The sequence below is a fragment of the Macrotis lagotis genome, chromosome X, assembly GCF_037893015.1.
Source record: "Macrotis lagotis isolate mMagLag1 chromosome X, bilby.v1.9.chrom.fasta, whole genome shotgun sequence".
In the NCBI taxonomy this organism is placed as follows: Eukaryota; Metazoa; Chordata; class Mammalia; order Peramelemorphia; family Peramelidae; genus Macrotis; species Macrotis lagotis.
The window spans coordinates 298,137,952-298,162,973 of NC_133666.1; positions in this window are offsets into that span (position 1 = coordinate 298,137,952).

Sequence of the window (25,022 nt, forward strand, 5' to 3'; positions counted from 1 at the left end):
CTACTGTCTCTTTCTTAAAGATATTTACATGGATCACCACCTACATCTAGTATTTATCTATACTAAGATAGCTTTCTCTGATGCTTGAAATTTTGGATCAATGACATAGAACTTGAAATGCATGCTTTTGATAAAAAAAAAATTCCCAGAAGCCAAATGTCAGGGGTTTTTTTTGGATGACATTGCTGAAGTGCAGGATAATAAGAACTTATGAATTGTAAAGAAAATGGAGCTTCCTCAGGGCTCTAAGAGGAATATGGGAAGTCCTTGGGGAGGAAGTTTTTGATTCACAGGTCAAGATGATAGATTAAGAAAAAGAAACCTTTAGGCCTGCCCATAGAGACTGAAGATATTCCTGCTGGCTGAGAGACTTGGCTTCAGCTGGTCCATTCATCACATTTGCAGCTGTAAATTCTTTGCTTAGAAAAGAAAAGCCTACAAGTACTAGGCTCTCCCTCTGTGTACATGAACAATTTTTTTTTGGTTGGTCATACCGGACTTAAAAATTCATAATAAGTTTTCACAGTGTTCACAAAGTGATTTCAATCACATGAATAGAGAAATGCTTCATAAGAATGCCTTTGGAGCTTGTCAGAGCTCTTGGGAGTTAGGATATTATTTCTGATGAAACCCAGAGAAAGGAAACTTGGTGATTGAAGATGGCCAGGAAAACTTTCCATAGTAAGGGGCTCAACATAATAGAAATGGAAGGAAGGAAGAAATGAAAAATAGAAAAGAAAGAGAGAAAGGAGACAGAGAGGCAGAGAGAGAAAGGAAGAGAAAGAGAGAGACAGAAACAGAGAAAAAGGGAGAAAAAAAGAGAGACAGAAAGGTAGAGACAGACTGAGATGGAGAGAAACAGAGAGACAGAGGGATGGAAACAGAGAAAGGGAGAGAGACAGAGAGAGGGAGAGAGAGGGAGAGAGAGAGAGAGAGAGAGAGAGAGAGAGAGAGAGAGAGAGATTGAGAGAGGAATGAATAAGAGAAAGAAACCTAATTATGCAACATATTTGAGCTGTGTTATTCAGCCTGAAAAGTCTTGAGTTGCCTTTTTCCCCTAGATTTTCATTTTCATTTAAATGCTGATGTTGTACTTAGACATTGTGAAGGAAGAAAAATGTCAGTTTCTCTTAAAATATAACAATAATCTGAGAAACAATAATTCCCACCTTCCCTATTCTATGTTTATGCCCAACAATGAGAGACCCTCTGCCTAAGAGAAAGAAAAAGTTGAAGCCCTGCAAATCAATTAGGGCTTCCTATTCTAAGTGATTCACTCTAAATGGCAAACTCATTTTTGCGTCTAGTCCACTTGTTTATTTGTTTTAATTTAGCATTAAATTAACATCATATCCAAGGATAACAATAGTTGATATTTATATAAGGCTTTTTGCTTTGCAGGATCCTTTGCATGCAGGACCACATTTGATCCTCATCAAGCCTGGTTGAGGCAGGTGTTATTATTCTCATTTTAGATATGACATTGGCTCTATAGGATTCCTTCCTTGTGCCTTTCCTATCCCTAACCAAAGACACCTTTATGTTCATTTTTTTTGCTTGGTATATGATATTTCAAACTTCTTTTTTGTATAATTTTGTTTTTGAAAGAAAAAATGTATCCTAATTCAACACAGTAGCACTCAAGCTGTCAGGATTGTGTCTATCTACCCCTTTGAACTTCCTTTTGCTCTTCCTTGTGTATTTTAAAAATTTCATTGATATTTTTCTTTTTTTTTGGTTTCATTTTCATTGCCCCTCACTCTTCCACCATTTTTCCTCCAACCCCCAGGAAATGCCCTGCCTTATGACAAATTAAGAAAATAAGCTCAAACATAGACTCAATCTGAAAAAATCATGTCTAATTCTTTATCTCTGATTTTTTGCTTTACATTTTAACTTTTTTACATTTAATTTATTTATTTTCACATTACTACAATAATCTTATTGTAAAAGTAAACATAATCCCCCCCACAAAGACAGAGAAACCTCAAGAAAAATAAAATGAGAGGGAAAAAAGTATACTTCAGTCTGTGTTCAGATACCATCTATTTTCTCTCTGGAATGGATTGCATTCTTTATCCTAAAGCCAACAGATAATTTGTATCAATATTTTTTCAATAGTTGCTATTGCTAGTTGCATTTCCCTCCATTCTATTCCTCCCCACTCCCATTTATTCTATTTTTTCTCTCTTTTCACCCTATTCCTCCTCAAAATTATGTTGTATCTGACTACCCTCTCCTAAAATCTTCCCTCTCTTTTATCACCTGTCCTCCCCTCCCCTCTCCTCTAGGGAAAGGTAGATTTCTATACCCTATTGAGTATGTGCGTGTCATTTCCTCTACAAGTCACTTCTGATGAAAATGAAGGCTCACTAATTCCCTCTCAACTTCTTCCCTTCCACTTGATTGCAAAAACATTTTCTTACCTCTTTTAGAACTATCTTAGCCCATTCTACCTGTCTTTTCCATTTCTACCAGTATATTCCTTTCTCACTCATTGATTCCATCTTTATAATGTATTATACCTTCATTTCCAGCTTCCTCCTGTACCATATATGTATATATATATATATATATATATATATATATATATATATACACATATATATGTATATATATGTACATATATGTTCCATCTAACTGCTCTAATACATGAAAAGTACAATAAGTTCAAAATCATTAAATCCCTAATAATTTACCCTTCCCATTCACGCTCTCTATACTTCATCGGAATCCTATACTTGAAGATCAAACTTTCTGTTTAGCTCTGATAGTTTTAACAGGAAATTGTGAAAGTCCTCTATTTCATTGAATGTCTATCTTTTCCTCTGAAAGCGGATGTTCAGTTTTGTCAGGAACACGATTCTTGATTGTAATACAAGTTTTTTTTTTGCCTTCTGAATATCATATTCCAAGCCCTATCAGACATTAATGTAGGTACTGCTACATCCTGTGTAATCCTGGCTGTAGCTTCCTGATATATGACTTGCTTCTTTCTAGCTTCTTGTAATATTTTCTCTTTGACTTGGGAACTCTTGAATTTGCTATAATATTCCTGGGAGTTTTTATTTTGGGGAATCTTTCAATGATCTGTGGATTCCCTCAATTTTTATTTACCCTCCGCTTCTAGGCAATTTTCCAAGAGAAATTCTTTAAAAATGAAGTCTGCACTCTTTTCCTGGTCATGACTTTCAGGTAGCCAAATAATTTTAAAATTATCTCTTCTGTATTTGTTTTCAAGGTCACATATTTTTCCATTGAGATATTTCACATTTTCTTCTAACTTTTTCATTCTTATGATTTTTAAAATTGTTCCTTGATTTCTCATAAAGTTATAAGCTTCCCTTAGTTCTTATTCCACATTAGAAGGAGTTATTTTCTTTGGAGAGCTTTTTAAATCTCCTTTTTCATCTGGTCAATTCAACTTTTTAAGGTAGTCTTCTACTCATTGACCTTTTGGACTGCTTTTTCCATTTGCCCTAACATGTTATTTTTTTTTTTTTGTATCTCCTTCAGCAAATTGCTGACTTGGTTTTCATGGTTTTCCTGCATCACTATCATTTCTCTTCCGTATTTTTCTTCTATTTCTCTTACTTGATTTTCAAAAATATTTTTTAAGTTCTTCCATGGCCTGGGACAATTCTTATTTTCCTTGGAGGCTTTGGATGCAGAAAGTTTGACTCTTGTCATTTTCTGAGTGTGTATTTTAATCCTCCATGGGATCTAAATAATTGTCTATGGTCAGATTCTTTTTTCTTTTGTTGTTTGCTCATTTCTCCAGCTATAAGATGATTTTAACACACTTTCTCAAGTTTTTGAGGTGTTTTGGGAATCCCCTTCTGGGACCTCAATTCTTCCAAGGTCTAATGAGAGGCTCTGACTGCTCTTCTGGTCTGTGCTATGGTCTGTGGAAGACGACAAGCACTCCCCTCTGCCCTGGAGCTCTAAGGAGGGTCTCTGCTCTGCTATGGTAGTATGGGGTCTAACCTTGCGACTTGGATCTGAGTATGGGCAAAGCAACAGACTCCTGCCTCAGGCATAGTGGAGAGACTTCTGCAGTCCTCGCTGGTCCCTTACCATCTGTGGGCTGAGCGCTCTGGAAGTAGCTACTGGGTGACTCTTCAGATTCCTAAGGCAGATCACTGAAGCCTGTGCTGACCTGGGTTCCATGTTCACTCTGGTGCAGTATAGTTTTCCTGCTGACCTTCCAAATTGTCCTTGGTGATCACTGGGCTGAGAGCTCTGGAAACCAACATGCCTCCCATCAAGGACGCAAGCACACCCAGGAACCCAGGAACCCCTCTGGCTATTCCTGGAAGGCTGGAGTTGGTGCACTCAGAAGGATGGGGTTGTGATCCAGTACCTTTCCAACCCAGGAGGAACAGACCTTTTCCACAGATCTTCTAAGGTGTCTTGGGCCAGAAAATTGTTTTAGTCAGTCTTTCTGGGAGTTCTGCCACTGTAGAATTTGGTTAGAGTCATACTTTTAAGGCATTTGGAGTGGTCTGGGGGAGAACTTCTGGGAATTCCTGTCTCAACTCCTATGTCTTGACTCTACCCTATAAACTCTAAATGATCTATTCTTTGTCAACTTGGTGGAAAGTTTGGTTCATCATTAGGCTTCTGGAATCATGCTGAGTCATTGAATTAGAGTTCCTAGAAGTTTCAGAGGGTTTTTTTAATTTTAAAATTCATAAAGCATAATTTGTTTAGTCATGTTGATGGATGAATGGCTACCTACTTTGTTTCCAGTTCTTTTATACAAAACAAAACCCTTCTATGAATATATTTGTACTTATGGATTCTTTCCTTGTTTAGACCTTTTCTTGGTGGATTATATATCGAGTCATGGAATCAGCACATGAAAGGTCATGGTTTAATGACTTTTAGAGCAAAATTCCAATTTTTTTCCCAGAATTACACTAAGTCCTGTCTCCACCAATGATTCATTGTTTTCTTATATTTCTACAGTCCTTGCAACATTTTCAATTTTTTTGTCTTCTTTACCAATCTGATTATTATGAGGCCAAATCTTAGTTTACATCATAGATGTTCCCCATTGTTTTGTCATATACCCTCTTCTCTTATCCCTTTATATACTGTTTTAACTGGTGACCTCATCAGTTTTCATGGATTTGTTTTCCATTTCTATATTGATCATTCTCAAAAATATCTACCCTACATTAACATTTCTTCTGACTTCCAATTTCACATCCCCAATTGCCTTTCAGATTTCTCAAGTTAAATGTCTAATAAACATGTTAAACTCAACAGGTCCAAACCCAAATTCATTATATTTTTCCCTGAAATCTCCCACCCCTGTTTTTCATATAGAGGGCAACAACATCCTCTCAGTCAGTAATGCTTACATCCTAAGAATCATTCTGGACTCCTCACTATTTCTTACCCTTAGATCCAATTTGTTGTTAAGGCCTATTGATTTCATCTTTGTATCATCTTTTAAATATGACCCTTCCTCTACTATGACACTTCCACCTATACAATACAGCTCTGATCATCTTATACCTTAATTCTTGCAATAGACTGAATTCTTTTATCAGAATCATTTTCTAAAACACATCAGATGATGTCATCCCTTACAAACTCCCATTTCCTATCACCTTGAGGATAAAAAACAAAATCCTCTTTGGCTTTCCAAACCCATCATAACCTAGTCCCCTCCAACTTTTTCAGTCTCCTTAGATAGACATTACTCCTGGACAGGATCTTTTCAATCTAGTAATACTGGCCCCCTGGGTATTCCTTAAACAAAACACTCCATCTCTTGTACCAGGTGTTTTCTCTGGCTGAGTCTCATGCCTGAATGCTCATCCTCCTCATCTCCACATTCCATAAATTCCTTTATTTCCCCAACATAAATTCCATCTTCTACAGAAAGCTATAGACTTCTCTGTTTTAATTATTTTCTAATTTTTTCCAGCTATGTAATGAAATGAATTGATTCCTCCCAGGGAGGATACTGAAGATTGGTTAAAGAGATTCAATTCAGTCTTGACATTTGAGTGACTGGCCATCCCAAAAGAGAGGTGCCTCTGAGCAGGAATGACTTGAGGGGAAAAAGGCAAGAATGAAATTATCTTTGATTTTTTTCTTTTTTTAAAAAAATTTATTTAAGGCAATGGGGTTGTGACTTGCCCAAGGTCACACAGTTAGGCAATTATTAAGTGTTTGAGGCTGGATTTGAGCTCAGGTCCTCCTGACTCCAGGGCTAGTGCTCTAACCACTGTGCAACCTAGCTACCCCAGAATACATCTCTTTGGCAAAAGGATGACCTTGTGAACCTCAGAGGGTCAGATTGGTAGCAACATCTATATGGGAACCAAGGACAAAATAGACACCCTGAAGTTAAGAAATTTTAGGACTCTATAAGGAGCCCAGTAAATAATACTTAAGAGGAACTTCATGAGAGGCTATAAAAGGGACAAAGCAAGAAGGAACTAAGAGTCTTCCTTTGCCTATGTACTCTCTAAACTTGAGTCTACTTTCTTCAGATTCTATATGCTATTGTTGGAGACTATTCCTGAATTTGGCAAGCAATAATTAATCGCACTCTTAAAAATATATTATTTTAGTGAACACCAGTTTATGTTCCTGTATTTCTGCAGCCCCTCCAACATTTTCCAGTTTTTTTCTTTTTTTGTCACCTTTACCAGTCTGATTCTTATGAGGAGAAATCTTAGTTTACATCATTGATGTCCCTCATTGTTTTGTCATATGCCTTCTTCTCTTATCCCTCTATACCTCTTTAATTAGTGATCCTAACAGTTTTCATGGATAATCAATCAGGTAAGCAAGCGTGCACATGCACACATGCACACACTCACACAAACATACATACACACATGAGGAAGTGTATTAACAATAACATTAAGAAAAAAATCACCAAACTTAAGGGGTGGAGCAAGATGGCATAGTAAGCTAGCATACTCCTGGGCTTTTCTCTACACATCGAGTGAAACTGCTACACAGACATTAAAGCTACAGATCTTGCCACAAAAAGATATCTTAACAAGTTTTCAAATACATACATGGTGGAGGAGCTTCAGTGAAGGTCTGTCTCTTCAGGGGGAAAGGGGAAGTAAAACTCAGCTAGGTGTGAGAACAGGAAAATCAGTAGGAAGCTTCAAGCCATAGTGCAGCCCAGAGCCCAGAGTCCAGAAGCTAGATTTCAGGACAGCAGGGAGAGTTCCATCCCCAGACAAAGTCTGAATCCTGACTATACTGGAACAACATACAGGATTGGTCTGGGGAACAAAAACACTGCATAGGCAGAACCTGGACATAAAAGGGGAAACAAAACCCTGCATAGGCAATACCTTGGCTACATAGACAACATCTTGGCAAGCAATGAGCCAGGGATTGGACTACAGACCCAACACAAAAAACTCAGGACTATTCTCCCTCTATACCAGGAACAGAGCTCAACAATCAAAATGGGCAAAACCCCAAAAAGAATGCCAATCATAGAAACAACTATTCTGGTAGAGATGATAAAAATGCCATCTCAGAGAAAGAGAAATATCAAAGGAGTCTATGGATTGGACTCAAATCCAAAACTTCATAGAAGACAGGAAGAAGAAAAATGAAAAAATGAAATGAAAACCATGCAGGAAAATTATGAAAAATTGAACAAAGAAATGAACTCCTTTAAAAGAAAAAATAACCAACTGGAAAAAGAATGCAATTCATCAAAAAATAAAATTGCACAACTGGAAAAAAGAATTTAACTCAGGTAAAAGTCAAATTGACCAATTGGAAAAAAATGAAACTCATCTAAGAGTAAAATAAACCTACTAGAAAAGAAATGTGACTCAGCAAAAAGAAAATAAACCAAATGGAAAAGGAAAAGAACTCATTATAAAGTAAAATTAACCAACTAGAAAAGAAAACATAAAAAGCTAACTGAAGAAAATAGACTACAACAAATAGAAACTAAAAGATCTTTGAGATACCAAGATTCCATAAAACAACACCAAATGACTTTAAAAAATGAATAAACTTAAAATATCTTTTATAGAAACAAACAACCTGGAAAAGAGAGTCAGCGGAGATATTTTATGAATTATTAGTCTACCAGAAAACCTAGATTAAAAAAAGAGCTTGGAAATTATCTTTCAGGAAATGATCATAGAATACTGTTCTGATACAAAATAGTCTTAGAATATAGAACACCCCCAGAAAGAAACCCCAGGATAAAACCTTCAAGGACTATCATAGCCAAATTTCAGAATCGTGAAATAAAGGTGACATACTGCAAGTGGCCAAAAAGAAGTGATTCAAAACAAATGCAAACATTCAAAACATTCAAAAAAAATGCAAAACAAAAACAATCATTATTACACAGGACTTAATAGCTTCAACAGTAAAAGATCAGAGGGTATGGATGATGATATTTCAAAGGACGAAGGACTATGCATTATAACCAACAAGTTACTATGCTGCAAAATCCAATATTTTCTGTCAGGGGAAAAGATGACTTTCAGTTAAATAGAGGACTTCCCAAAATTTTATGATAAAAAGCCCAGAACTGAACAGAAAATGTAATCTTCAAATATGATTAAAGAGATACATGAAAAGGTAAATGGAGAGGGGAAAGAAAAATACTAGTCAAGAAGATTAGATAACAACCCTACAAGGGATGTAACTCTTAAGAATTGAATTTCATTTTCTCTTAGGATAGTTAAAAGGTTGAATATAGTTAAATGACTTTGTGACTAAATGACTAAAATGACTTCATTATCTTTGAAACAAATTTTAGTATATCTGATTGTGGATGATCAGACCAAAGCAATCTCAGAATGCTCTATTACAGGTCAGGTACAAATATTCCAGATGAACTCCTGGGTTGTTTACTCTAAATTTATGTATCTCACATTCCTTTTAAGCTACTTTAGGACCATGGCTGGAGTGCTAATGGGATATTTTGGTTGGGGAGGGTTGTAAAGTTATGTTTGGATTATTATAGAAAAGGAGGGAGAGAGTGTATTTAGAAGGACTGGACATGAAAGCATTATGAAGATATTTTGATTTGCTTAAAACTTTGGCTACCATTGGAGTGGTATAAATGACTCATGAAATGATTTGACTTTGCATGATGCTTTGAACCCATGGGATTGTGTATCCAAGAAGGGTACTTGAAAAGGGAATTAAGGTATAATGTGATTATGATTTGATGTGATTTATAACTCTTGAGAAATGTATTTCTAATGAGTCAGAAGAGGGGAGGGTACTTAGTGACTATGAGGCAATGCTGCTTCTCAATCAATAAATCGATCAAATTTTGAGAATAGTACTTCTATAGGACAGATAAATGAAGGATATTTTGGCAAAGGGGCTGTAAGTACAAAACAGGGTTAAAAGAATAAAAACATAAAAAGGAGGGTATACCAGAAGGCTTAGAATTATTGGATAAATAACACCAGGTGAAGTGACACAAAGACCTAATATTGTGGAGGGAAAGAAGAGAGGATGTGAACCCCGAGTAAATCTAGTCAATAGATTTGGCCCAGAGAGGGAAATTATACATTCTCAATTTGCTTTAAAAATCTATCCTATAGACCAGCTAAGCACCTATAGGCACAGTAGATGGAACACTGACCCTGGAGTCAGGAGGAACTGAGTTCAATTCCAGCCTCAGACATTCAATAATGACTTAGCTGTGTGATTTTCGGCAAGTCACTTAACCCTATCCTATCCTACAGGGAAGTAGGGGGAAGGAAAGGGAAAGAAAGAGGAAGAAGGGATTGATAAAAGGGAAGGTGAAGGTAAAAGTAAAGTTAAAATTTAAATTTAAATGAAAAATTAAATGGAAAAGGGAGCAAAACACTGGCAAGTAGGAATAAGATGAAAGGAAAGAAAAAATGTATAAACAGGGAAGAGCATGGAGGGAAATACAGAAGTAGTAATCTTAACTGTAAATGTGGATGGATTGAACTCTCCCAAAAAATGGAAGCAGATGGCAGAATGGACTAAAAACCAGAATCCACATTGGAAGCAAAGAGATACACACAGGGTAGGGGTAAAAGGCTGACACAAAATATACCATGCTTCAGCAGAAGTAAAAGAAAAAGCAGGAGTAGTGACACTGATTTCAGACAAAGCAAAAGGAAAAATAGGTCTCATTAAAACGCACTGTAAGCAATGAAGTTATATAATTATTAAACATATATGCACCAAGTAATGTAACATCCAAATTTTTAGAGGAGAAGCTGAATGAATTATAAGGATACACAAACAATAAAACTTTAATGATGGGGAACCTCAACCTCCTCTCAGAATTAGGTAAATCTTAGCACAAAATAAACAAGAAGGAAGCTAAGAAGGTGAATAAAATCTTAGAAAACTTAGATATGATAGACCTCTTGAGAAAACTGAATGGGGATAGAAAAGAACATACGTTTTTCTTTGTAGAACATGGCACCTATACCAAAACTGACCATGTATTAGGGCATAAAATCTTATAATCAAATGAAGAATGGCAGAAATAATAAATACGTCCTTTTCAGCTCACGATATAATAAAATTACATGTAATAAAGAGACATAGATAAACTAAAAAATAATTGGAAACTAAATAACAATTTTAAAGAACAAGTGGGTCAAACAACAGAACATAGAAATAATCAGCAATTTAATTCAAGAAAATGATAACAATGATGAGATATCATATCAAAATTTATGGAATACAGCCAAAGCAGATCTTAGGGGAAATTTTAATATCTCTAAATGCTTATATGAATGAAATAGATGAAGAGGAAATCAATACCCACTTGGGTAAGAAACTAAAACAGCTACAAAAAGAACAAATTTAAGATCCCCAATTAAATATCAATTCAGAAATTTTGGAAATCAAAGGAAAGATTAATAAAATTGAAATCAAGAAAACTATTGATCTAAGAAATAAAATCGAGTTGGTTTTATGAAAAAAACTAATAAAATAGATAAACTTTTGTTTAATCTGATTAGCAAAAAAAAAATTACCAGTATCAAAAACTAAAAAAAGTGAACTCACCACCAATGAGGAAGAAATTAAAGAGATAATTGGAGCTATTTTTGTCCAACTATGTGCCAAAAAATTTGACAACCTTATTGGAATGGATGAATATTTACAAAAATTGCAAACTACCCAGCTTAACAGAAGAGGATAAAATACTTAAGCCTATTTCAGAATAAGAAATTAAGTAAACCATCAATAAACTTTCAAAGGAATAGGTCTCCCGGCCTGGATGAATTTACAATTGAATTCTACCAAACATTTAAGGAAAAATTAAATCCTATTCTATATAAACTATTTTTAAAAATTAGAAGAAAAAACAAGAGAAGTTCTTCCAGATTCCTTTTATGACACCAATATGAGTACTGAACCTAAATGAGAAAGAATCGAAACAAACAATGAAAATTATGGCCTGATCTCCCTAATGAAGATTGATGCAAAAATCTTAAATAAAATTTTAGCAAAGAGATTTACAGTAAGCTGTTACTAGGAGGATTTATACCAGGTAGGCTGGGGTAGTTCAGTATTAGGAAAACACTCAACATAATTGGACATATCAATAACAAATCCCAACAGAAATCATATGATTATCTCAATAGATGCTGACAAAGCCTTTGACAAAATATAACATCCATTTCTATTAAAATACCTGAGAATGTAGAAATAAGTTGAGTTTTCCTTAAAAATAATGAGGCTCTATCTAAAACCATCAACAAATGTTATATGTAATGGTGATAAAGTAGGAGCATTTAAAATAAGATCAAGGGTGAAATCAGGATGCCCATTATCACCATTTCTACTTAATTTAATATTAGAATTGTTAGCTTTAGTAATAAGAGAAGAAAAAGAAATTGACAAAATCAGAATTGACAATATGGAAGCAAAATTTTCACTCTTTGTAGATGATATGATAGTATACTTAGAGAACCCTAGAAAATCATCTTAAAATAACTACTTGAAATGAACAAATTCAGAACAAGGATATAAAATGAACTCACATAAATCATTAACATTTCTATATATAAATAACAAAGTCCAAGAGCAAGAGATAGAGAAATTACATTTTGAGTAACTGCAGAAAATATAAAATGCTTGGGAATTTACCTCCCCAGACAAACCCAGAAAATGTATGAACACAATTACAAAACACGTTTCACACAAATAAATTCAGTTCTAACAACTGGAAAAGTGCCAACTGCTCATGGTTAGACTGAGCTAATATAATAAAAATGACAATTCTATCCAAATTAAAAACTTTTTCAGTACCATATAATCAAACTGCCAAATAATCATTTCACATAGCTAGAAAAAATTATAACAAAATTGATTTTCCCACTTAACCCCATTTGCCTTGCAAAAAACCCCTAAACCTCCCCCTGCAAAATCCCAAAATTCATTTGAAGCAACAAATGGTCAAAAATATCAAGGGAACTGAAAAAAATATGTAAAGGAAGGTGGCCTACCTCTGTAGCAGCAGTCATCAAAACTACTTGGTACTAATTAAGCAATAGAGTAATGGACCAGTGGACAAAGGAAACAGTAGTAAATGACTATAGTCATTTATTGTTTGACAAATCAAAAGACATTAGCTTCTGGGATAAGAAATCACTAAAACTGCTGGGGAAACTGGAAATTGGTTTGGCAAAAACTAGGCAAAGACCCACATATCATATCCTATAACAAAATAAGGTCAAAATGGATACAAGATTTAGACTACAGTATTAGACCAATTAACAGATTGAGAAATACTCTCTCTGTCAGACCAATGGAAAAGGGAGAAATGTATGACCAAGCAAGAAATAGAGTACATTATACAATTCAAAATGGATGATTTTGACTGTATTAAATTAAACAGTTTTTGCACTAATAAAACCAATGCTCCCAAGATTAGAAGGAAAACAGAAAGCTGGGAAACAATTTTCACAGCTAGGGATTCTGATAAAGGTCTCATTTCTAAAATATACAAATAATTGAATCAACTTTATAAGGTTACAAGTCATTTCCCAGTTGGCAAATGGTCAGAAGATATGAACAAGTAGTCTTCAAATGAAGAATTTAAATCATATGAAAAGTGCTCCAAATCATTATTAATTAGAGAAATACAAATCAAAACAACTATGAGGTATCATCTTACACCTATTATATTGGATAAGATGACCAAAAGGGAAAACCATCACTATTGGAAAGGTTGTAGAAGGATTGGGACATTAATGCACAATTAGGGGTGTAGTGAACTAATCCAACAATTCTGGAGAGCAATATGGAACTATGCTCAAAGAGCAATAAATATTGCACATACCCTTTGAATCAGTAATACTATATCCAGAAGAAATCATAAAAATGGGAAAAGTTCTACATGTTCCAAAATATTTGTAGCAGTTCTTTTTGTATGGCAAAGAATTGGAAATTGAGGGAATGCCCATCGATTGAGGAATGACTGAACAAGTTATGGTACATAAATGTTATGAAGTACTATTGTTCTATAAGAAAATATGAATGGGTGGACTCTAGATAAGAATGACAGAATTACAGGAACTGATGCTTAGCTAAAGGAGCAGAACCAAGAGAACATTGTACACATGGACAATAAAATCATAAGTTCATTGACTTTGATAGATGCAATTCCTACCAGCAGTTCAAAGAGCTGTTATAGACAACACTATTCAGATGAAAAAACAAAACAAAACAAAACAAAACAAACAAAAACAAACCTAAGAATCTGAATGAACACTCTATTCCCTTAAAAATTTTTTTCTTATGTTTTATCCTTTTTATCCCATGGTTTTCTTTCCCCCCTTAGACCTAAGTCCTCATTAGTCAATATGCTTAACACAAATATACATATACAAAGTTCTAGACTGTTTGCCACTGAGGGGAAGCGGAGAAGGGAAGGTGGAAGAAAATTGTGTAACGTGAAAATATGCAAGTAGATGAATGTTGAAATCTTTCTGAACATATAATTGGAAGAAATAAAATAAATCATCAATCAATCAATCAATCAAAAAAAAAAGAACACATCCCCAACCTCTCAGGGATACTTTTAGAACACTGAGGGGAGAAGTAATAACTGATTTCTGGAAACTGGATCTGCCATTGTGAATTAGGGTTTGGAACAGTCATCCTAGAGAGGGTACTACATAAGAACATACAGAATAAAGACAAAAAAGAATATTAAGTAGTTCAATATGACGTACTTTGAAAGAGAGGGAATTAGCTGTTGAATATATTGGCAAGGGTTGCAGAAAGCAACTTGTGTCTACCTGATAAGTTTTCTGTGAATTGGCCATGCCTTGAAGTTAATTTTATATTTTGGGTTGAAGTCTCAAAGTCAGCAATCGAATACTGATTGACTTAATTCTTTAAAAAAAATGTCACTACCTGTAGTAAATGCCAAATGTAACTGACACCTGCTCTCAGTGCATAGGGAAGTATTGTTTTGATAGATGAAGTTGTATTTCACAAACTGAACGTGAATGACCAGATTTTAAAGTGAGAATATAAAGCATCAGCTAAGTGCACTGGAAAAAGAAGTGACTTGGATCCAGAAAGACATGAATTTAAATCCTGTCTCTAACACATACTGAACCTGAAATGCACGACTCCTAATATTATAAATTTCAGAGCAGGTGCTTGCCTGTATTGGTAGAGAGTTTTTTCATGAATAGTTCCCTACACTGATGAAATGTGTGCATGTACTGATTAAAATGAATGGAGGGTCATTTTATGATTCTAACCCCAAGATATACTATCCTCTGATCCACCCACCCCCATTCCAAAAGGAATTAATTAAACTTTTCTCTTTGTCCAGAGCAAATGCTTAACTTCCTCACAGTTGATATTACTCATGTAGATTAAGGTCTGGGTTCCAAGTAAAGTTCCTTTTTTAGGGAAGCTAAGTAGCATTGTTTAGGTTCCTAGACTCACTATGTATGGATCATGTATAAAACTTTTCTTGGAATCATCAATATTTCTAATTATCTCTTCTCAGGTCAAAAAATAGAAATATACTTATTCCATATTTTATTATTAAAGAATTTTTATCTCAAAAGACTTTTATTTTTAGCTTAAAATTTTATGTAAACTAGAACAAAAATTTGATTTTTAGGTATGTAGTGACTCAGGTCCCACTCAAAGCCATATTTAATCCTGGGTCAATGCAGTGTGCATTTTATAGCAGTTTAACAAAAAACTAATTTAATTTAGACTTTTGGACATAATATACTTTTATATATTATAGCATAATATTATTATTTAAATAATTCTGAATACTATTACATTTCTTAAGGGATATACAGGAAGAATGTAGGGGAGGAAAATCAGTGAAAATTTCATATAGAAAGTAGTGTTTAAGTTGTACTTTGAAGAAAGAGAGGGAGTCTAGAGAGTGAATTCCAGCCTGTGAAAAGATAAGAGCAAAAGAGACTCAGCCTTGCAAGTGAGGAATACAGAGAAGACCATGTGATCTGCTTTGTCTCCACATCCCTCTAGGAGTGGCCCTCAATCCAATTCTGTGTGATAGTGAATAAAGAATTTGGAAAGAGATGGTGATTTATGTGGTAATTCCCAATAGACAAAAACCTGTCTGCCTCATGGAATATTATTTGAAATCTATTTTGGAAATGTGGTATTCTGTCAGATTGATCGAAGACTCCTAGCTGGGAATGTTTAATTATCACCTAATTAAAATTAGCTTTCATTCTTGTCTTTATGTATGCTCTAAGAGTTGCCATTGGCTGAAATGAATCTTTCCTGAGTGACAGCTGTCAATGGGACATATGCAAATGACAAATAATGTGACAGGCTGAAGATAAAAGTTTTAACCTTTATATTGTCCTACTCCAGGATTCCTCTGCTTCTTACTAAGGGTCTAGACAAATGTATCATCTATCTTTTATGCTGATTTGAGCATTTCTAGATAAGCACTGAGTAATGTATTGACTCTAGTTTAGGCCATTATATAGTGTTTAAAATAACTTAGCCCCAGATAATGAACAATCTAATCTCTATCTTAGACTTTACTCTTTATGGAAATCTGAGGATACTGATTCAATCCCCCTGGGGAGAAAGGGTATTGGCAAGCTAAGTATCATTGGTCCAGTACAGTTCTTTCTGAAGGGTTCTATAAAGCAACTTATTCCTCCTCTTAGTGAAATCCTTAGTATTGCCACTAAGCTTAGTAGAAAGGGGAACCTAGTGGTATAGTGTTATTGGCTCACTCCATTGTGGTTGTTCACTTGTGTCCAATTCTTTGTGACCCCATCTTTGTGTCAAAAATACTGGAGTGGTTTCCCATTTCCTTCTCCAGCTCATTTTACACAGGAGGAAACTGAGACAAATAGAATTATGTGACTTGCCCAGAGTTACACAGTTAGTAGATGTCTTTTTTTAAATTTGGTTTTTCAAGGCAATCAGATTAAATGACTTTCCCAAGGTCACACAGCTAGGTAATTAGTAAGTGTCTGAGATTAAATTTGAACTCAGGTCCTCCTGACTCCAGAGCCAGTGCTCTAGCCACTGTGCCACCTAGCCGCCCCCTAGTAGATATCCGATGAAGATTTGAACTCCTGTTCTATTTTGACTCCAGGTTCACACACTATTGAATGTGCTACTAATCCTCTCTTCTATATAGACTTTCAAAACTATGCTTAGTTGTAATCAATAATGAGAGTGACCTGAGCCAGCTCAGGAAATTGGTTTCTTATGAATTTTGTTTGGATTCAATTATCCCTATGCCAGCCACTCCCCAATTTTTATGTAGCATCCCTCTGTACTATCTTTCCAATTAGATACACACAGTTTTGTTCCTTGGTAATGGGGGAAATGTTATTCTCAGATTCTAGGGTACATTGTGGGCCTGGACTAAAATCATAGACTCACAGTCTCACCAATGACCTTCCTTTTAACAAGTCAGCCAAAATTAGCTCAAAGGAGATCTTTTACTAAGAAGAAATAATGATAATTTTCAGGTGTAGTTTCTGGGTTGAACAAAGAGATGAATTAATGGATTCAGAGATGTAGAGTTATGGTGGGCATATAGAATTTATTACACTTCTCCAAGTGGACTGGTTTCTAAGAACTAAAAAATATGAAAGGATAAACAGAACTTTTAAAGCAAAAGCCAATAAAGGACGGATGAGTTCTGAAAGATTGGGAGGTCTTGGTGGGGGTATGCTTCTGAGGAAGTATGATTTGGGAAATCATGTCATATATAGTCATGAATAATTTGCTCATTATTTGAACAACACAATTATTTCAATATTCTTTGTGCCTCAGTAGTCCAGATGTTTCTGATCCATGTCTGGGGCATGTCAACTTTGACAGTGTTTGGGGAAATATATACTACCCAGAGTATATGGTATGGGGAAACTTTTGATCAGATAGAGTATGCAAGATAGTTTCTATCAGTTCAAGGAGAGACATAAAACAAGTTGTCCCAGAGATGGTAGAACAAAATGTTTTCTTAAGTTAAAGTGGGCTTTGTAGGGAGAAAGTTGGAAAAGTACAAGTTAACTATTTGCTTTTTGTTCAGTATTTCAACTTCATCAATAACAATAGATTTTAAAGATTTTAAGTCTGGGTCACACTCACCTATTAATACATACTACACCTATGGGAAGAATAGGTACAAATTTAGAGTGCAGGTGTATTGAGGCACACATATATCAAGAGAAATCATTCTTCCAGTGCTGTAGGGCATCAATGTACTTTCTCTCCTTATATGGTCCTCAAGCTGTTTCCCCACTGGTTAGAGGTCAGAGGAGTCTCCTAGATGAGTACCCAGGGTCTGCTCTTCTCCATGGTTTGTCTCTGAATTGCTAGGGTTAGTTCTTTCCTTAATTCATCTTTCTTTGATGGCAGAGGTCTTGCTCCAGTGGAAGAAAATATATCTCACTTGAAATAGTAGGCTTAAAGGTAAAATAAATGTAGTCTGCAGTTGTATGGAAATAAAGTGAAACTCTCAGTCTGATTCTATCTCACCTCCAGTTCCATCCAAACTTTTTGAAGATATTTACTAGAAACCTTTACCCCTTCCAAGATGGTTTGATAATATTCACTCTAGGGAAACAAATCCACAGGAACAGATGATCTTAGGGCAATAATGAGGTTTCCTCAGTTATGATACTCTTTCCCCAAATCACTTCATGCTCTTCCTATTATTCAACTTCTCAAAAATTGAAAGTAACTAGTAGCCTCACCTGACAGTGTCCTTTAGCTGACTGCTCTAAAGCTGTGTAAAACCCCATTTATGAATATATCTCCAGCTGTTCTAAGCAGTTGATAGCTGCTTGGAAATTATCAACTGATGCCAATTAAACTCTTTATCTTCTAACTTGAACTCTTGATTTATTGACTTGCAGTGGAAGAGACCTGGGTGGGAGGAGTTACTCTCCAAGAAGTTCTTCGGATCTCTCAGCTGAGGAATTCCTTCACCTTCGTTGAAGCTTTTTCCAGCCTCAAAAGTCTGTGTCTGTGTCACTACAGAAATTATGTCTGTGTTTTTGCTGGCTATATCTTCCTGATACTTCAAACCCTAACAATGCGAAGAATTATCCAACTGTCTCCAGTTAGAAATGATATCTCCTACTCATTCACATATCTGCAGTTACCATGGTTGATGGAAGAGAGGGGAGGAAGACATTTTCTCTGGGTCCCCAAAGGATGAAGATCAATTGTTACTTGGAGATTTAGTTCTTCCTTTCCAATTCAATCAGAATTTTTTCACACCCCTTGAAGGGATGAAAGAGTAGACACATCTTTATACTTAGTTTAATCAGTCTATCTCTCCTACAAATATCCTGTTGAAGAAACATCAGCATTTGTGTCAAAAAACATAAAAATTCAAAGTCATATTTAAAACTCTTATCTCTTACTCCTTTAGCTAAACAGATGACAAATATTGTTGATTCTGTCCTTATCTTACATCTACCCTTTCTCTCTACTCACATGACCACCCAGAAAATTCAGACCTTCATTCCACCATTGGTGGAATATTACAATAGCTTCGTAAATAATCTCTCTGCCTCAGGTCTTTCTTCATGTAGTCATATAATTAATATTATTCAAATATAGTTCTGACCATGTCACTTTGTACCCAAAAGCCTTCAGTGACTCCTAGTCATCTCTGAAATAAAATTTTGACATTTAAAGTCTCCTGCAGTTTGGCTCTCTGATTAACTTTTCTGATGCATTTATGGTTAGTTCATATTAAATACTATATTCCATCCCAACAGACCTAGAGGCAGGATATGCTATTTCTCACCTCCAGGATTTTACAAGGACTGTTTCCCAAAGTTGGGAATGTGTTCTTTCTTCACCTTTGTCCCTAAGAATCATCAGCTTTCTTTAAAGGCCAAAAGTTCTAATATCCCTCCTTCTAAAATTACTATGAATTTTCTTATTTGTTGGTATATTGTATCCACCAGGTGAAATGTAGCTACTAGAGGTTCCCTTCTTAACTTTGTATTTCTACCTAGTGCGTCACAGAATGTCTTACATATGATATTACAGAAGGCAAAATTTGAGGGTTGATAGGGACCTCACAAATGTTTGTTGGATTTGATAAAAATTGGAATTAAAGTTTCAATATAATAGAACTGCACCATAATGGCATGGTGCTATTTATAAATGAGCCTTTCTTATGGGATTTGTGAAATCCTATTGTTTAGTGTACTACCTTATACTAAATTCTACTGTATAAATATTAGTGTTAGAATGAGGTTGTATTCTACCAGTGAGAGTCAAGAATTTTTCAGCGTTAGGTAAGACCATATGGCTTCTGAGGTCCCTTCCAGCACAGACATTCTGTGTTTCTAGAATTCTTTTTGAGTGCCTGCTATATGCTCAGGACTTAATAGGTATTCTGGATGATATGAGAAGAATGGTGGAAGTAAGTAAAAAAAAAAAGTCCTGGGTCTGGAGTCAGGATAACTAGAATTGAGAAAATTTAGGACACCAAAATCCCAGTACATGGCAAACATAGAACTCCCAAGGCACCAAAGTTAACTTTATTAAGGGGGCATAATCACCAAATGAAGGACAATCAGATAAATAATGGAAATTGGTCTCATCTACTGGGCCCTGATGTACAGTGAGTGAAATATTCTCTCTTCAAATCAGTAAAGCCTGTTTCCTTTTTATAGAGTTTAACTTTATGGAATGAGGAGCCTGAACCAGGGAACTTGTACTGATTCATGCTAGGGTAGTGAGGAAAGGGGTAGAGTGAGAGAACACACCAGGGGAATTAGCAGCTAGTTGATATTCAAACTTACCGCAGTTAGGAGAAGGGGTTTGGAGCTGTGACATTTTCTCTTGCTATGGCTCAGATTCCTTGTCAAGGTTTTTGAGTCTCCCTAAGGCTTTTTTCATTTAGCAGTTTGGTAAAATTACTATATGTCTTTCAGTGGCTACTGTTCCATGTACTAACTATATTACTGGGAACAAGTCACTTCATGTCTCCAGGCCTTGGCCTCTTCAACTGTAAAATGAGGTGATTCACCTCAATATTCTCCAGTATCCCTACCAGTCCTAAACCCCTCCAGACTCAGACCTGGCCTCGAGGCATTTGTAGTCTAATTTGAGAATAGCAATTTAAGACTTTTAAGTTGATTAAAGAAACTTGAAGATGATGTGTTGGAGACCAGGTGAGAAAATACTGCCTTCTGGTTAAGGCAAAAGAGGCTTAAGGAAGAAGGCAAAAGGACAAGTCCCCTTGAGAGGATTTCTGCAAAGCATTCCATGGAAATAACCAGTTTTAAGAATGTGTTCTCAACCTGTACATTTGCAGGTTTTGAATGAAGATGTCTTTAGCATATCATGAGGTGATTTCAATAGTGTATGTGTCACATTATTAATTTGGATAAATTGTGCCAGATGATGAGAGACATTCTTCTGAATTACTCTAGCTGTTTTTGTTTTGCTTTTGCAAAATAGAATCATGATACAAAATGTACTGCATTCCATTTCCACTTTAATCTGTAAAAGGTAATTTAAGACCATATAATCTGATAGCTACAGATATGATTGCAGTTTATAAATATGCCAAGGTCTCCAGATGAAGGCATATCCTATATCAGAATGGTGCACCAAACCTATTTTGTTTTTCATTGCTAGCATCTAACTAGTCTGTTCCCCACAACCTGTGTGATAAAAAAAAAAAACTCACTGGAGAGGTGCCTAAAAACTGAAATGAATCAACTTTTATGCTTTTAAAAAAAGGCAAAATGATACCTCTAGAAATTGATAAGATCTCCTAAAATTGTCCCTGATTATTGCCCTGATGGAATGTTCAATTCCATTATGGTTGATTATCACCCCATGTTGTTAATGTGTACAATATTCTTCTGCTCCTGTTTATCTCACTCAGCATCAATTTCAAGCAAGTCTTTCCAGGCTTTTCTAAAACCCGGTCCCTCATGATTTCTTATACAATAATAGTTTTCCTTCACTAACATATACTGCAATTTGTTCAACCATTCAGTTGATGGACATCTCAATTCCTAATTCTTTGCCACCACAAACAGAGCTGCTATGAATATTTTTGTATATGTGGGATTCTTACTCTTTTCATGATCTCTTCAAGATACAGATCCAGTAGTGGTCTTGCTGGACCAAAGTGTATGTACATTTTTTTTATCCCTTTGGGCATAATTCCAAATTGCTCTCCAGAAAGGTGGGATGAGTTCATAATTCCACCAACAATGCATTAGTGTCCCAGATTTCCCACATCCCTTCCAATATCGATTATTATCCTTTCTGGTCATATTGACCAATCTGAGACATGTGAGGTGCTTTAATTTGCTCAGAGATGCTTTAATTTTCATTTCTCTAATCAATAATGATTTAAAGGAATTTTCACATGACTATAGATAGCTTTGATTTCCTCATCTGAGAATTGCCTTTGCATATCCTTTGACCATTTGCCAATTGGGGAATGACTTGCATTGTTTTTTATAAATTTGACTCAGTTTTTATATAGATTTATATTTTAGAAAAGAATCCTTTATCAGAAATACTAGTTGTAAAATTTGTTTCCCAACTTACTACATTCATATTGATATTGCTTACAATGGTTTTGTTTTTGCAAAAAAAACTTTTTATAATTTAATGTAATCAGTTTGATTTTTATAATGTTCTCTATCTCTTTGGTCATAAACTGCTTCCCTTTCCATAGAGCTGACAGTCAATTATTCCTTGTTTTCCTAATTTGTTTGTAATATTGTCTTTGCTGTCTAAATCCTGCATCCATTTTGACCTTATCTTGGTATAGGGTGTGAGATGTTGATCTAATCCTAGTTTTTGCCATATTATCTTACATTTTCCTTAGTGCTTTTTTTATTGAAGAAAGAATTCTTATCCTGGAAACTGGACTCTGGGTTTATGAAACAGTAGAATACTCTAATCATTTCCTGCTGCATCTTTTGCACCTAATTTATTCCACTGATCCACTATTCTATTTCTTAGCCAGTACCAGACAATTTTGATAACTGATGGAAAGTTCTAAATTTTATCAAAAGTTAGTGAAATTTAAAGATTGAGCTTTCTTTTCCCTAAGCAAGTTCATGGACATCAGGAAATCTACTAAAAAAATCCCTGGGTTTCCAAGTTAAGAAATCTTGCATTATATGAAGGACCACATTCAGAGAAAGGAACACTTTTAACCTGTAAAGAATAGGTTTAATAAATGGTGCTCTTCAGAATTAAATTCTAGAATGAAACACAACATTCTCAATATTCATCAATCAATTAGCAAGCTTATCAAATGCCTCAAATGAATCAGGCTCCAATCAGGCATCAGCTTTAGAGCATAAGGGTACCCCCCCCCAATATCTGCTCTCATTCAGCTTGCTTATTTTGAGAAAGACTCATATGTTCACCTATAAATATAAGCAAAATATTGGTTTGACCACTTATTAGCCATGTAAACTTGATCAAACCAGATGGTTCTTGGAAGAGTTTGCTCTGGAGCCAGGAAGATTATATTTAGATCACATGTTAGAAATTTTCTAGTTCTGTGATTCTGTGAAATTCACTTAAGTTTTATCAGCCTCAGTTTCTTTATCTGTAAAATGAAGATAATAATAGCACTTAACTCCCAAGGTTGTTGTAAGGATGAAATGAAATAATATTTGTAAAGCACTATGAATTATTATTAGTTAACTAGCTATTCAAATTCTCTGGCTTATAATTTCATTTTATAAAATGGAGATGAAACTTATATTACCTTCCTCCCAAGATTTTTCGTGGATGCAAAGGATTTTATTACTAGGTCCAAATATTAATTGCATCTTTTAATTTCTCTAAGTTTGTAGTGGGAATACAAGCAGGAAAAGAGGACATTGAAAGGGAAGGTGTTATGTAAGAGTAAGGGGTTACATGGAGCAATGAAGCCCAAAGTTCTTTATTAAGGTTGGAAGACAGATAGACTCCTATCTATTTCACCCAGCCCTACCTTTTCATCCTATGTCTAAGTACTACCTAATCAAAAGTCCCAGGTTAAACACTTGTCAAATAATACTGTTTGGAAATCCTATCCTTTATCAATTTAAGGAACCTTATCTAGTCTGACTGACCAGCCTACTAGTAAAGAGTCCTCAAAGACATATATACTTTTTTATAACATTTGGACTTAAAATGTTCCCAGCAAGGTAGGACTTCACTTCATTGACTGAGCTTCCATGCCACAAATAGCACTTATGTGAAGGATCAGTTGTCATCCTCCAAACATATTTGAACAGCTGATCACACCCAGCCATTCACTTGGTTGAGAAGTTTGACACTTATTTTATAGAAAAAATGATACTATTCACTGACAGGTGAGTTCCCTCTTTCTTATCTCCCATAACTCAGATGTCTTCTGCCACTATCTTCTCCATCACCTCCATCTCCTATGATGAAGTAGCATTATTTCTTACCATGGCTAACTCCTCTACTTGTTCAAGTCACCTCATTGCATCCTATCTCCTCCAGCAGGCCAGCACTTTTTGTAGTTTCCTACTCTTACCTATTTTCAATCTTTTCCTGCCTACTGGCTCACTCTCTAATGACTACAATCATTCCACCAACCTGAAACCATCTGCACTTGATCATTCCATCCACACTATTATCTATCTACAATTGATACCTCCACTTTTTTTCCTCTCAATCTTTTCTTAACCCCTTACAATCTGGCTTCTGATTTTTATCATTCCACTGAAAGTGTACTCTTTAAAGAGACTGCCAAGTTTCATGACCTTTTCTCAATCCTTGTTCTTGTTGAGCACTCTGCATCCTTTGACATTGTTGATCACCCCTCCTCCTTAATATCCTCTTTTGTCTATGTTTTTGGCACACCACACTGTTCTGCTGTACCTGTTCTACTTACGTCATTACTTCTTCTGTATCCATTTCTGGATCACCTTCCAAATCATGCTCCCTTATGTAGATGTTCTTCTATCCTGGGCTCTTTTCTCTTCTCCCTCTATACTACTTCACTTGGAGATCTCATCAGCTCTCAAGAATTTAAATACAAACTCTATGCTGATGATTCTCAAATCTACCTATGCTTCTCCAAACTCTCAGCTGACGTCTAATCTTGACTCACTAATTGTTTCAGAATCTTGAACCTTATGTTTAGGTTATAAATTAAACTTTTTGTTGTCTTATATTTTTTGACCTAAAATTTTCTTTCACTTTTGGAACTGTATCTCCAATCCCAAACCATTAACAATCAACTATGAGTATTTTATTGTAGGGCTGGAATTTTTCTAATTCTTAGTTAAATGTGCATAAACAAAGGCAGTTGTGATATAATGAATATTAAAGGGAAGATATTTGAGACAGAAATAACTGGATTGGAGATCTACCTCCAAATATATACTAGTTATGTGACTCTATTGTTGTTGTTTGGTCATGTCCAGTTCTCCTTGAGTTCTTTGGATTTTTCTTGGCAAAGATACTACAGTGGTTTGCCATTTCTTTCTCATCTGGATTTTATAGATGAAGAAACTAAGGCAAACAATGTTGAATGTCTT